Raw genomic sequence first — 12,327 nt, 5'->3', positions numbered from 1 at the left:
ATGGCATACCTTATTGACACCTATTTTTTTTTTGAGACGGAGTTTTGCTCTTGTCGCCCAGGCTGGAGTGTAGTGGCACAATCTCAGTTCACTGGAAACTCTGCTTCCCGGGTTCAAGTGATTCTCCTGCCTCAGCCTCCTGAGTAGCTGGGATTACAGGCCCCCATTACCACACCCGGCTAATTTTTTGTAGTTTTAGCAGAGACGGGGTTTTGCCATGTTAGGAAGGCTGGTCTTGAACTTCTAACCTAAAGTGATCTGCCTGTGTCAGCCTACCAAAGTGCTGGGATTACAAGTGTGAGCCACCATGCCTGGCCACTTTACTGACATCTTAAAGGCCCTGAGAAAGTCCTGCAGGTAAAAAGAAGCGGTTTACTTGTTTTACCCAGGGTCAAATTCATTTGATGATGAAACATTTTTTGTGGTTTTTGTTCCCAAGGAAAACCTATTAATGTTCAGTGGAATTAGTTTTCTTTGTATCCCAGTTTGGAAAACAATCTAGCATGAGAGACACAGATTGTCCTACAACTTTGTTGATTGTAAATGGGCCCGTAGTCAACTAAGGCCAGCCACCTGGGAAAGTGCCAGTGTGTGAGGAGTAAAAGCTTGGGATTGGAAGCTGAGTCAAAACCTGAGGTTGAGTCCTGGCTCTCTATTTGGGGTCAGTCAACTTCTCTGAGCCTTGATTTTCTAATGTATAAAATGGGAAGGATGAAAGACCCGGTACATGGATGCTGTTATTACAGTTGCCTGGATTAGCAAAACTGATGATATTGAGCGTCTTGGCTAGAGCGAAAAGTACTCAGGCCAGAAGAAACCCAGCGGAATAATAATATATGAAGAACAGACGTGTGAGCAGGAAGGATCCCTGGAGACCGATGCAGAACCCTTAATTATAGATTGACTTCACTGCACAGTGGAAAGAATTCACCCAAGACCATAGACCAAGTCACCCAAGCAGCAGAGAGCAGACCAGGACCCAGAACTCTGGCTTGAGCCCACTGCCCTCTAATCCATCTTGCCAGAGCCTCACCAAGTCACTCAGAGAACCCCCTGAGGTTTCCTGTAGGGAGCTACCTTTGTTCCAAACACAGCTTTTTGGAATGAAAACAACATTCATGCAAGAAGTCCAGAATGCACACGGTTCTTCTGTCAGCAGTGCATTTGGAGCTGCAGAACAGAGCAGGAAAAGGAACAAAGGTTTTACGCATTGGCACCTTTCCCCGGGAGGAGCCCAGGCGCGGCATCTCCACCACAGTCTGGTTAGAATCCTAGGGTTTACCAGTGCTCCCGTGGAAGCAGTGGTGACCTTCCTACAGAGACAGTGCCTGTGGCATCTGCAGGCCCGAATAGATCCTGCAGAGTCGGGGCCAATCTTGTAGAGACCAGGGAGTGCCCCCCAGCTCGCCAAGGCACTTTCCTGTGGTGAAGCCTGCTGGGTTTGGGAGCAGGAAGCTGCTGCCAGGTGAAAGGTGGGAGGGGACTCTCCTGCACCCCAGCCTGGTGCTTGCTCCCTCTGTGTGCAGGCTAAAAAAACAAGCAGCAAACAAATGCCCCCTGCTTCTCTTGCCCACTTCCCCCCTCCCCTCCCCTGCCCCCCTGCCCTCCCCTCCTCTCCCCTCCCCTCTCTTTCTTTTCTTTTCCCTCCCTCTCTCCCTTTCTCCTTCCTTCCTTCTTTCTCTTTTCTTTTCCTTTCTCTCTCTCTTTCCCTCCCTCCCTCCTTCCCTCCCTCCCTCCCTCCCTCCCTCCCTCCCTCCCTCCTTCCTTCCTTCCTTTCTAGAGTCTCACTCTGTTGCCCAGACTGGAATGCAGATCTCGGCTTACTGCAACCTTTGCCTCCCGGTTTCAAGCGATTTTCCTGCGTTAGCCTCCCATGTAGCTGGGATTACGGGCTTGTGCCACCATGCCTGGCTACTTTTTGCATTTTTAGTAGTAGAGACAGGGTTTTGCCATGCTCTGACCTCAGGTGACCTGTCCTCCTCAACCTCCCAAAGTGCTGGGATTACAGGTGGGAGCCACCGTACCTGGCTGTTCTGGCCTATTTTCTATGTTGAGCCTTAGAATATCCCTGAAAGGCACCTCGAGTTATCAACGTTTCTGAGGGGGAAAAGAAGGCTCCAGGAGCAGGAAGACATGTCCAGGGTGCTAATGCTGGGACTTGACGCACGGGGCCCTGTCTAGTCTGCCTCTGAAGGCCCAGCCTTGTTTTCACGCTGCCATCTCCAGACAATATGAGTGGTGCATTTGCTGTGATAGCTGAGAGCTGTTACCTCCTAGCTACTTTCCTAAAAACCATCTATTCCTCACCCTCTCATTCTAGGTGGGGAGGCAGAGCCCTGGGAGCATAGGTGAGGCGCTAGGGTGGATGGAAGGAAACCTGGGGTCTGGGGACAAAACGACAATCCAGGAAAAAAAAAACCTCACCAATGCCCTGATCACAGGATGCTAACATGGGAGGGACATTACAAAGTTCTTTCACATCCATTTCTCAATTCTTCTAACAGTCTCAGGAGTGGGCGGGGCAGGGTTTATAACTCTCTTTTTACAAGTGAAGGAACTCAGACTTGGAGCCGGCATGACTTGTCTCCAAGTTCTCAGGGGAGTCTGGATTAGAACCCCGGGCTCTGGATTGGCCCAAGCGACCCCAGGAACTAGACTAGAGGCTACCACTGTTTGGCCCACACCCCTCTATCACTGCCACACCCAGGAGAAACGAGGTCCCGTAGGACAGCTGTGTAGCACTGTTCAGAACTATCCACTGCTCCGTGCCAAGCAGAAAACGTGTGAGGTCTGGGAATCATCCCGCTACAGCCCAAGACTCAGCCTGAACCAGTCAGCCTGAACGCGGTGTGTGTGTGTGTGTGTGTGTGTGTGTGTGTGTGTGTGTGTAGGGGTGGGAGTGGGGGCTGGAGGAGAGGCAGAAAGAGCTGCAGGCTCCATGCCCAGTCTCCGCGATTTCCCGGGAGGGAAGCAAGCCTCCAGGCAGAAAGCCAGGAGTGTCCCTCACTGCTCCAGCAAATGGGTCCTGGAGGAGTCATCCCATGTCCCCGCTGCTGATGGGTAGTATGGGGGTAAGGAGAAAGGGCATAGCTGTGCCCCCCAAGGACTCCGGCTGAATCTGGGAGGAAGCCCGCTTATTTGTCTTATTTCCTGTACACCATTTTGACTTATTTTCCTGGTCCGGAGAAGGAGCTGTAGCATAAACTAAGGCTCCGTTCTTGGGGGCCTGTTGGCTCCTTGGAGTCTGTAATTGGGACATTGAAAGGAAAAAAAAAAAAAAAAAGAAAGAAAGAAAGAAAAGAAAAGAAAAGAAAAAAAAAATACAAGCCCACAGAGGAGTGGATGATCTTTTATACTTAAAGTTCCCCCCTCTATAAAAGCGACATATTACAAACCTCTTTCTCCTCTGGAACATTTCTTGCTAAGTGCATTCTGATGCCACATTGAAACGCAAAATAGCTGGAATCAAGCAGGCACCGAAGGCTATTTATATGCTAATCTCTATTTCCCAAGCTGAAGCAGGAACCTCCAGCTTGGTGCTGCTTCTAATGATGGCTCGGCTTTAACCTCTCTGGAAGAAAGAAAAGTATTTTCCTTAAGAAAACAACTCAGTTTCTTTAAGATGAAATGTAATTATCTATTATCAGATGTCCCTTAAAATGCAAGGCCTATTAAAGCTGCTAAAAATATTGAAGCCCTAATTTCACCATAATAGCATTTTAATTTCAGCAAATCATGCTTCTATTGTTACAGGACATCTTGCGGTAGGAATGTGGTAAGAGGTCCATCTTAGCTTTTTTCTTAACATTTTCCTTTCTTTGAGAAGCACAATTAAATCATTGCAATCATCTAACCTTGCTCGACACAAAATTTTACTTATCAAATGTGAAAACAATGGCCATTAGCATTTAAAAGAATTTGTTTTAAAAGTAGCTAAAGTTTAATTGCTTTAAATATTCTTGTCGGATTGTGCAGCGGCTGTTGGTTCAACGTTCTTATTAAAGAGAGACGGTGTTTAATTGATCACCGAATTTCAATGAAAAATATTTACTTTCTTTCCGGGTGAAGTCTGAAGGAGGTGTCTTGCTGGACCCTCGAGGTGGGATGGTTTTGAGGGAGGCGAATGCTTGGTAGGGAGTTGCTGGCAGAGTGACCCATGCGTTGGATGCACTGCGGGAACTTTTCCTGTGAAAGTTTCCAAAGCAAACCTCACCAGTCCCCTTTTTAACAGACATCGATAAGAAGCATGTGTGGCTCCCCGCAAAATGCTAGAACTTGTTTTCTTGTTTTTCAGAGACCCTGTGAGAATTAAGGCCAGGAAAGAGGGGGAATTTCACGTGGAGAAGACCAGCCTGTCTACTTCTAGGTGGGTTCACCTTTTAACATGGGAAGAGAGGGCTGGCGTGCAGGGTGGGACCGTTCTCTGAAGGGTCTTCTGCCCACACCTGCTGGGAAAAGCAAATGCTTTTACAAATCTAGATCTACATCTCTCTGCTCTCTTATTTGACGTTTTAGGCCACCTTCGTGGGGGCTGAGTCACCACTGAGGTTCATCAAGTTTGCAGAATTTCTGAGTTCCTGGGAGAGGCTCTGATAGGCAGGAAGAGTAGATGGACAGGACAGGGCAAGGGCATCCACTCAGTAGGCTACTGATTGGGGTTGACGCACACACACACACACACACACACACACACACACACACACACACAAGTGTAACTGATCCCAGTAATTAGTACCATTTGTTAAGCACTCACTATATGCTAAGCATTGTGTTGAGTTTTTCAGATGCATCATTTCCCTCATCTTCACAATAGACTTATGATGGGGGGATATTGCCCCCATTTTCCCAATTCAGAAACAGACTCACGGAGGTTAATTTGTCCAAACTTATGTGGCCAGCAGGAGGCACAACCCCAATTCATCTGAGATCCGCCTGGCAACAACCTCCATACTATGCTGCTTTCTACCTACTTCTGCTCCCAGAGACCACCTGAACTCCAGCCTCCAGCCCAGATCTGGTTCCAGACAGCTCCCCTGGCTCCGTGCTACTTGCTGCCACCTCTGCCTTGGAGCCCTCTAGAGCATGTACACATGGAATTTGAAAAGTCTCACCATTCTTTTCCTCTTAGGGTCTGTTTCCTACCTGTAAAATGAGGAACTTGGATGACCCAGTTTTCAAGAGCTCTTCTAGGTCCAAGGTCCTCTGGATTCAGTTCAAGTCTACAGAAGGACACTGAGCACCTACTCTGGACCAGACCTCTTGGGTATGCAGAGATGGTGACGTGGGTCCCTATCTTCTAGATGAACACCAGCTCAGTACTGCCAGCTGTCTTCCTGCGCATGTGGTCCAGCTGCACCCCGCACAGCGTGGGTAGAGTCTTTTAGGGCTGCAGGACGATCCGAGATTTCACGTGGTTTTCCCTTTGCTGGACAAACTCCTACTTCTTTTTAAATAAGCAGCTCAAGGGTCACCTCTTCTGGGGAGACATTTTGGCTCCTTTCCAAGCCCAGATTCCCATGACCCTTTTAGTCTTTCTCTTATAGCATCTATTCCTGCAATAGCGAAATAAGTATACAGCCTCGTTTAGATTCCTGGCTCCACTGCTCACTAATGTATGATATCAGGGCCTGTTTCCTTGTCCATGCAGTACAGTGATAATGGTGTCTATCTGTCCCTCCTGACATGAGATTTGTATAAAGCTCCTAGAACTGTGCTTATAAAGCACTCCTTACTGTTAATATGGTAAAGGTTCTTATTGGTAGGTGTGTCTTCCAGCCAGGCTGTGTGCTACCAGGGCTGGTACCACAGAAGTGTCACCTTTATATCCCTATGTCTAGCACAGTGACTGCTGCATAGCAGAAAGCACTCCACAGTGGCCAAGTACACTTGGCCATTTTATGCCACCGACTGGCTGTGTGACCTTGGGTAGGTTCCATGACCTCTCTGGCTTTCCATCTCTTCATTTGTAAATGGACATAATTACAGTGCCCTGATTGTGCAATTACTGGGAGAATGAAATGAGGCCAAGCTGGTAAAATGAAGTCTTGCTCAGAACATCTATAAGAGTCCAGCCCATCATGTCTATCAGGTTACCAGACTCTCATTAATAACTGACATCTGTATTCCAGTCTCACATTCTTATCTCATTTAATCCTCACAACAGCTCTGGGAGGGGCCTCCATTATCATCTCTGTTTCTCCAAGATCTTACAGCTGGTAAGAGATAGGTCACCTGACCTCACATCCCAGCCTGCATTTCCTACCCCATGACATCTGCTCATATCGTGAAGTCAGACAGATGAGGGAATGACTCTCATATAGTCCAAGTAGTCTTCCACAAAAATTAGGTGGGGCTTGGGCTCCTGGCTTGTTAGGAATTCCAGCTAAACTGATTTCATAATGGTGGGTCCTGAAGTGACATCTCCAACAGGAAGCTGCCCTTGGCTTTTTATACTCTTCGGGGGCTGTTATAAATTTGATTATATCTGAAATAGCAGATTTCAAGTTGAAGTCCTCTTTGTCCACTCTGGAATTCAGATTTATTTCTGAGAGACCAGTGCCATTTTCTTATCTTTGTTACAAATTACTACAGTCTGGGTTAATCTCACTCAGCAATAAAGCTGTTTGCCTAGGAAGCTTCCCGCGGTGTCAGAGCTGATGAATGGCTCCCTCTGGCTATAATAATTCAGTCTAGAACACTGAAAAAAAAAAAATACCAACTTGGTTCTTCTGCAGGAAACTCCACCGCATGCTCGGCTGCTCAGATTGTTGGGAATCAGAGCCTCTTACCTGGGTTAGGGCATTGGAACCTTACACCCGTGAGATCTGAGGGGCCCCGTGATGGAGTGACAGGCAGCATCGCCCCTCTGCTTTGTAAAGAAAGCCGTCCTGTCTGGAGTTTTCTAAGTGTGGCTGTAGATCTACAGTAGAAGCCAGAACAGGCAGAGAGGACAAGCTGAATGACTTCAGGATGAGGAAGTGGGTGGGCTGGCCTCAGAAGCAGACAAGAAGGCACTGTGGGTGAAGGGGCAGAGGAATTGTATTTCGTTCATTCAACAATGACTGTCGTTTAAAAAATCTAACATGTACACTGATTAGACAATGCGCTATTGACTTAATAAAAACTTACTGGGGTGGGGCAGGGAGAGTGAAACCCAACCATTTTCAATGTGCACATTGATTTTAAGACTCACTGTTGTGGTCCTAGGAGGCATTCTAGGGAGGTTGAGATCTGAAGCATGGGAAGAGACGGTCGGGTTGTGTGTGTGTGTCTGTGTGAGATGTGTAAGCAGTTGGAAGGAAGAGTATTCAGGAAGAGAGACTAGCATGCCCGAAGATCTTGAGACACGAAGACTTGCTCAAGAAACTGACAGGAGGCCAGTGTGACTTTGGGGTAAGGGGTTGTGGAGAGATAAAGCTGGAGGTCAGCAGGGTATATTGCATGAAGGACCTTACAGCCTGGGTAATGAGTTTAGACGTTATTCTGAGAACAACAAATCCTTAGAAAGGTTTTAAGTAGCAGATCAATATATTCTGTATTTAGGGTACGTAGGAGGTGGGCTGGTTAATATTGAGTGTCAACTTGATTGGACTGAAGGATGCAAAGTATTGTTCCTTTATCTGTGAGGGTGTTGCCACAGGAAATTAACATTTGGGTCAGTGAACTCCGGGAGATACAGACCCACACTCAATCTGGGTTGGCACCATCTAATCGGCTGCCAGTGTGGCTAGGATAAAAGCGGGCAGAGGAACAAGGAAGGACTTGGCTGGCTGAGTCTTCTGGCCTCCATCTTTCTCCTGTGCTGGATTCTCCCTGCCCTCAACATTGGACTCCACATGCTGCAGCTTTTGGACTCTTGTACTTACACCAGTGGTTTGCCAGGGGCTCTTGGGCCTTCAGCCACAGACCGAAGGCTACACTCTCAGCCTCCCTGCTTTTGCGGTTTTGGGACTTGGACCGGCTTCTTTGCTCCTCAGCTTGCAGACCGCCTATGGTGGGACTCACCTTGTGAGTTAGTACTCCTTAATAAACTCCCCTGCATATATGCATGTATCCTGTTAGTCCTGTCCCTCTAGAGAACCCTGACTAACACAGGACACAAAGCAACATCAGACTGAAAAGACAGCGGAATCATGGGGAATGCTGGTGGGAAAATGTGACTCATACAACCTGTGCCCACTTGGGGACCAGCATTGGCTTACTAGGCTTTAGGAAGTACTTCAACGAGAGGCACTTAGATGACAACTCTGGAGTTGAAAGAATGCACACGTCTTTTTGAGTCTGTAAGTCCGAATTCACCTGTTCTGAGTGTCCATCTTTCTAAGCTGGCAAGATCAAGTCTTCAAATGGGTTTCTGTTCCTTGCCTTCTTTCTACTACCGAGTACTGGAAACATTCTAGAGGGTCTAACCCAGTCTGCTCTGGTCAGTCCACACCGAGCACTGGAGGGTCTAACCTAGTCTGCTCTGGTCTCGGTCCACACCGGTCGCTGTGTTTAGAAGGTGGGGCACCCCTCAGCCCTTGTGCAACACTCACAGGGGTCTTTTCATGTAGATCTGAAGGCGCAGATAGCAGTGTTTAATTACCTTCTCCCCCTGCCCATCACAGCAAGTCCTCATCATGGGTGCCATGTACCATTTGGTCTCTGTCCCACTTGGAAACTTCCCAGAACCCTGTCCTTTCACTTCTTCTTCTCCATAAGGGCTTGGTCATTTTGACTTGTTTCATTCTAAGCATTCTCCTCCATCCTTTCTGAGATAATTCAATGAATAAAAGGAGAAATGGGTTATCTTTTTCTGCCCAGGAATTTCAGCTTTTGGCCCTTCAACACCAAAACCCTCAAACCCTTGAGGTAAGAGAACCCAAAGCCCTGGTCTTCCTCTCCCTTCTTCTCTTTTGATTTCAAGGATACTCTTAGAGTTGTTTTTTAGCTGATAGAGTTCTTTGCTGCGAAATGAGCTGAGCAACAAAGAGAAGGCATTAAATTTCCATTCATCTATCCACCCACACACCCACCCACCCACCACTTTGAGCAGAAGCAAAGGGCTTTTAAGGATAGTGTTTCTTTGACAACTGCCCACTTCTGAGAGTGAGCTACCACAGCCCTGTTTCCCCGCTAGGCTGTCTATTGTCTGAAAAAAGAGAATGTCCAAAACTGACATACTATAATGTTAAAAACCTGGGCTCTGGACTCAGACTCCCTGGGCTCAATGTCCTGGCTTCATCACTTACCGGCTGTGTCAATTTGGTCACACACATCCGATTTTTGTTATGGTGCTTACGTGATCTGTAAAACGAGCTGTTAGCAGCATCTACCTCAAAGGCTGGTAAGGATTCAGTGAGTTAGTACATATAAGCTTTTAGAGCAGCAGCTGGTACTTAGGAAGGGCTCCGTAAATGTTTTCTATTGTGAGTACTCTTGGACCCAGGTGGACATCTGATACCAACTGTGTCAATTTCATTCTCTCTCTTCTCCCTGAAATTTGGAATCAAGACTGGAGTGAGGCTGGGTCACTCAAAACTGCTGACTTGAACACATACTGTAGGGAGGCTGTTCCAGGTTCCAAGATGTTGTTCTGCAGAGGAGAAAGAAGAATGAACGTATAGATGGGAGATAGGAAGTGGGCAGGGCTATAAGGAAGGGAGAGTGGGGATAGGGAGGCAGACAGAGAGAGAAGGAGGAAGAGGAGAAGGAGGAGAGGAAAAAGGAGAGGAGAGAGGCTTAAGGATGCTTAAGTGCTTGGGTTCCTGATCTTGGTCCTGCTCATAATGGTCAGGGTTCACCTGTGTCCAGGTAAATCTCCATTTGCTTAATTGCTTTTTGCTTCATGTACTTTGGAATGGGTTTCTGAACAGGAGTGAAGGAAGCAAAGGTAAGACAAGCAGATCACATGCCTGCCCTCAAGGAACTTGCCATCTAGCAGGTGAGTACAGGAGATAAGACAAGGTTGCAGCTGACCAGAAAATGAGTATGGATGGGGCTGTGAGAGAATGAAGGACCATATAATCTAGGGGAGGAAGTCATCTATTAGGGCTGGATGGCAGAGGGCTTGTCACAGGAGGGAATCCCGGCATTAGGTCTTGGAGGATGGATTTTGTCTAAACTTCCCTCATGGAGCTGAGCCATGCTTGTGGCTTCCAGCCACAACACCCTATTGGGACTTTGGATGGGAAACAGCTAGACCCTGAGAAAGATTCTTAAGGTAAGATTTCCCGGCGAGGCACAGCAACGCCTGCCCCACAGTGTATGAGGGTTCTTCAGTCTGACAAGGCACTGATTAGCATTCTGGGGGTCTGGATGGAGATGGTCTTATTTATTAGCATCCTTTTTTTTTTTAATCTCAAAGAGTGTTAAGAGTACTCTCTGAGAGGGACGTTTTATAATTTAAACACTCTCTCCACCTATGCTGACATGTTGAGTATTAAGTTTAATGAGAAGGCCTGGGGAGCCAGCAGAGAGCTCTGCGAAGCAAGCTCATCCTGCCATCAGATCAGCCACCCAGGATAGCCAGACCTGCAGTTCGTGAACCCAATGGGAAAAGTTGCTATTTCCCATATCCATTCTGAGTGAAACCTCCCACTTCTGGATCTTTGCCTGTGCTGTTCCCGCTACCTGGAATACCCCACCCTGTCCTTCTCCCCGATATGTTTGCCATCAGAACACAACCCATTCTTCAATGCCCATGGTGAATGGGCCTTCTCTATAATGTGCATTTTTCGTAATGTTTGTTTTGCTCCCCTGATTCCCAGATGTGGCTCGGCTCTGCCCTGAGCTCCCTCAATTTGGACCTCTTGGGCAGCATCACCTCATTCTGAGTTTTACTGCAACACTAAACCGTTGTTTTATTCTTCCTTATTTATCCTCTCTCAGACTGGGACCTCTTCAAGGACAAGAAGCATGGTTTATTCTTTCTTGCATCCCCAGAACCTTCAAAAATGTTTGTTGACTGTGTAATAACACTTCTTAGTGCTTGAAAGTTATTGATAAACTACAACTAGAAACATGTGATGCTAGTCACATGCCAGGAATTGGACTAAGAGAAATCATTTCGTGGAATTCTAATGCCAGTCCTGCAGGTAGGTGGTATTATCATCACCACTTTACAGATGAGAAGACAGGATGGGGCTAGAGAGACTTAAGGAAGGCACCGTAGCTCATGGAATAGCAGAATTTTATCTTCAACTCCAGCCTAAATCCAAAGCTTTTAACTCTTAAAAATGATGCTACTGCCTCCCTTCTCTAAGAATCCATAAAGAAGCAAATTAGAGCAACAAAGGGGACTTTTAAAAATTAGCCTATTAAATGAGGACAGAAAGGGATCATCAGTGTTGACAATGTTGCATTGAACCGGATACTCTCCTGTGCTTGCGGCATTAATGCTGAGTCAAAAAAGCAGTCACAGCTGGGCGCGGTGGCTCATGCCTGTAATCCCAGCACTTTGGGAGGGTGAGGCGGGTGGATTGCTTGGGCTCAGGAGTTCGAGACTAGCCTGGGCAACATGGTGAAACCCCGTCTCTACTAAAATACAAAAAATTAGCCCAGTATGGCAGCGTGTGTCTGTAGTCCCAGCTACTCAAGAGGCTGAGGCAGGAGAATTGCTTGAACCTGGGAGGCGGAGGTTGCAGTGAGCCGAGATTGCGCCAATGCACTCCTGCCTGGGTGACAGAGCGAGACTCTGTCTCAAGAAAAAAAAAAGCAGTCATTCCCTTTGACACAAATATTGCATATATGTTGAAAATTTATCTTAAGGAAATAATCCCAAATATTGGGGAAGAAAACAGTAATACAAAGATGTTCATTGCAGCATTACTTATGATAGTGAAATATTCATTAGTAGAATAGCTAAGTAAATTACGGCAAAACTCTGTGGACTATTAGGCAGGATTAAAATGATATTATTTAGGTTGTATATAATGCCAAAAAATGTCTAGGATATAATATTAGGCCACAAAAAACTGGATATACAATTGTGAGTGGACCATGGTTACAATGAGGGAAAGCCAGAGCTTAGGGGAGAAGAGACGCACCAAGAATGCTAATACCAATTGCGTCAGGATCAATGAATTATGGCTTATTTTTGTTTCTTTTTTCTCCTATTTTCCAATTTTTCTGTAACATAGTTACATTTTTTTATTATGAAAATGATATATATTTTTTTTTAAAGCTGATGAATCATTCTATAGCTGAATCTTATTAGCAGCCAAAGGTGACCTTGTGTAAAGAAGATATCCTCCAGGCCTTGGACCAATGCCGGGAGGGCAGGGCCGCGTGTGTCTTTGTCTTCCCCTCTGGGGTTGTGGAGGTGGTGGACACCTGTAGATGTGTCCT

At 46.7% G+C, this 12,327-nt stretch overlaps 1 long non-coding RNA gene across 3 annotated transcripts in view; it reads left to right on the top strand.

Moving 5' to 3' along the window:
* Positions 1–12,327, top strand: part of LOC141580233 (uncharacterized) — a 95,226-nt gene that overhangs the window by 17,342 nt on the left and 65,557 nt on the right. For 2 of the 3 annotated variants that reach the window (XR_012512384.1, XR_012512385.1), the window contains exon 2: positions 4,295–4,366. This is a non-coding gene — a long non-coding RNA (uncharacterized LOC141580233). Of the gene's footprint in view, positions 1–4,294; positions 4,367–5,128; positions 5,264–12,327 lie in introns of all 3 variants that reach the window. The other variant, XR_012512383.1, reaches the window with a different exon arrangement.

Source organism: Saimiri boliviensis, chromosome 11, assembly GCF_048565385.1.
Source record: "Saimiri boliviensis isolate mSaiBol1 chromosome 11, mSaiBol1.pri, whole genome shotgun sequence".
In the NCBI taxonomy this organism is placed as follows: domain Eukaryota; kingdom Metazoa; phylum Chordata; class Mammalia; order Primates; family Cebidae; genus Saimiri; species Saimiri boliviensis.
Note: the sequence above shows the minus strand (reverse complement) of the source record. Positions and strands in the feature narration are given on the sequence as shown.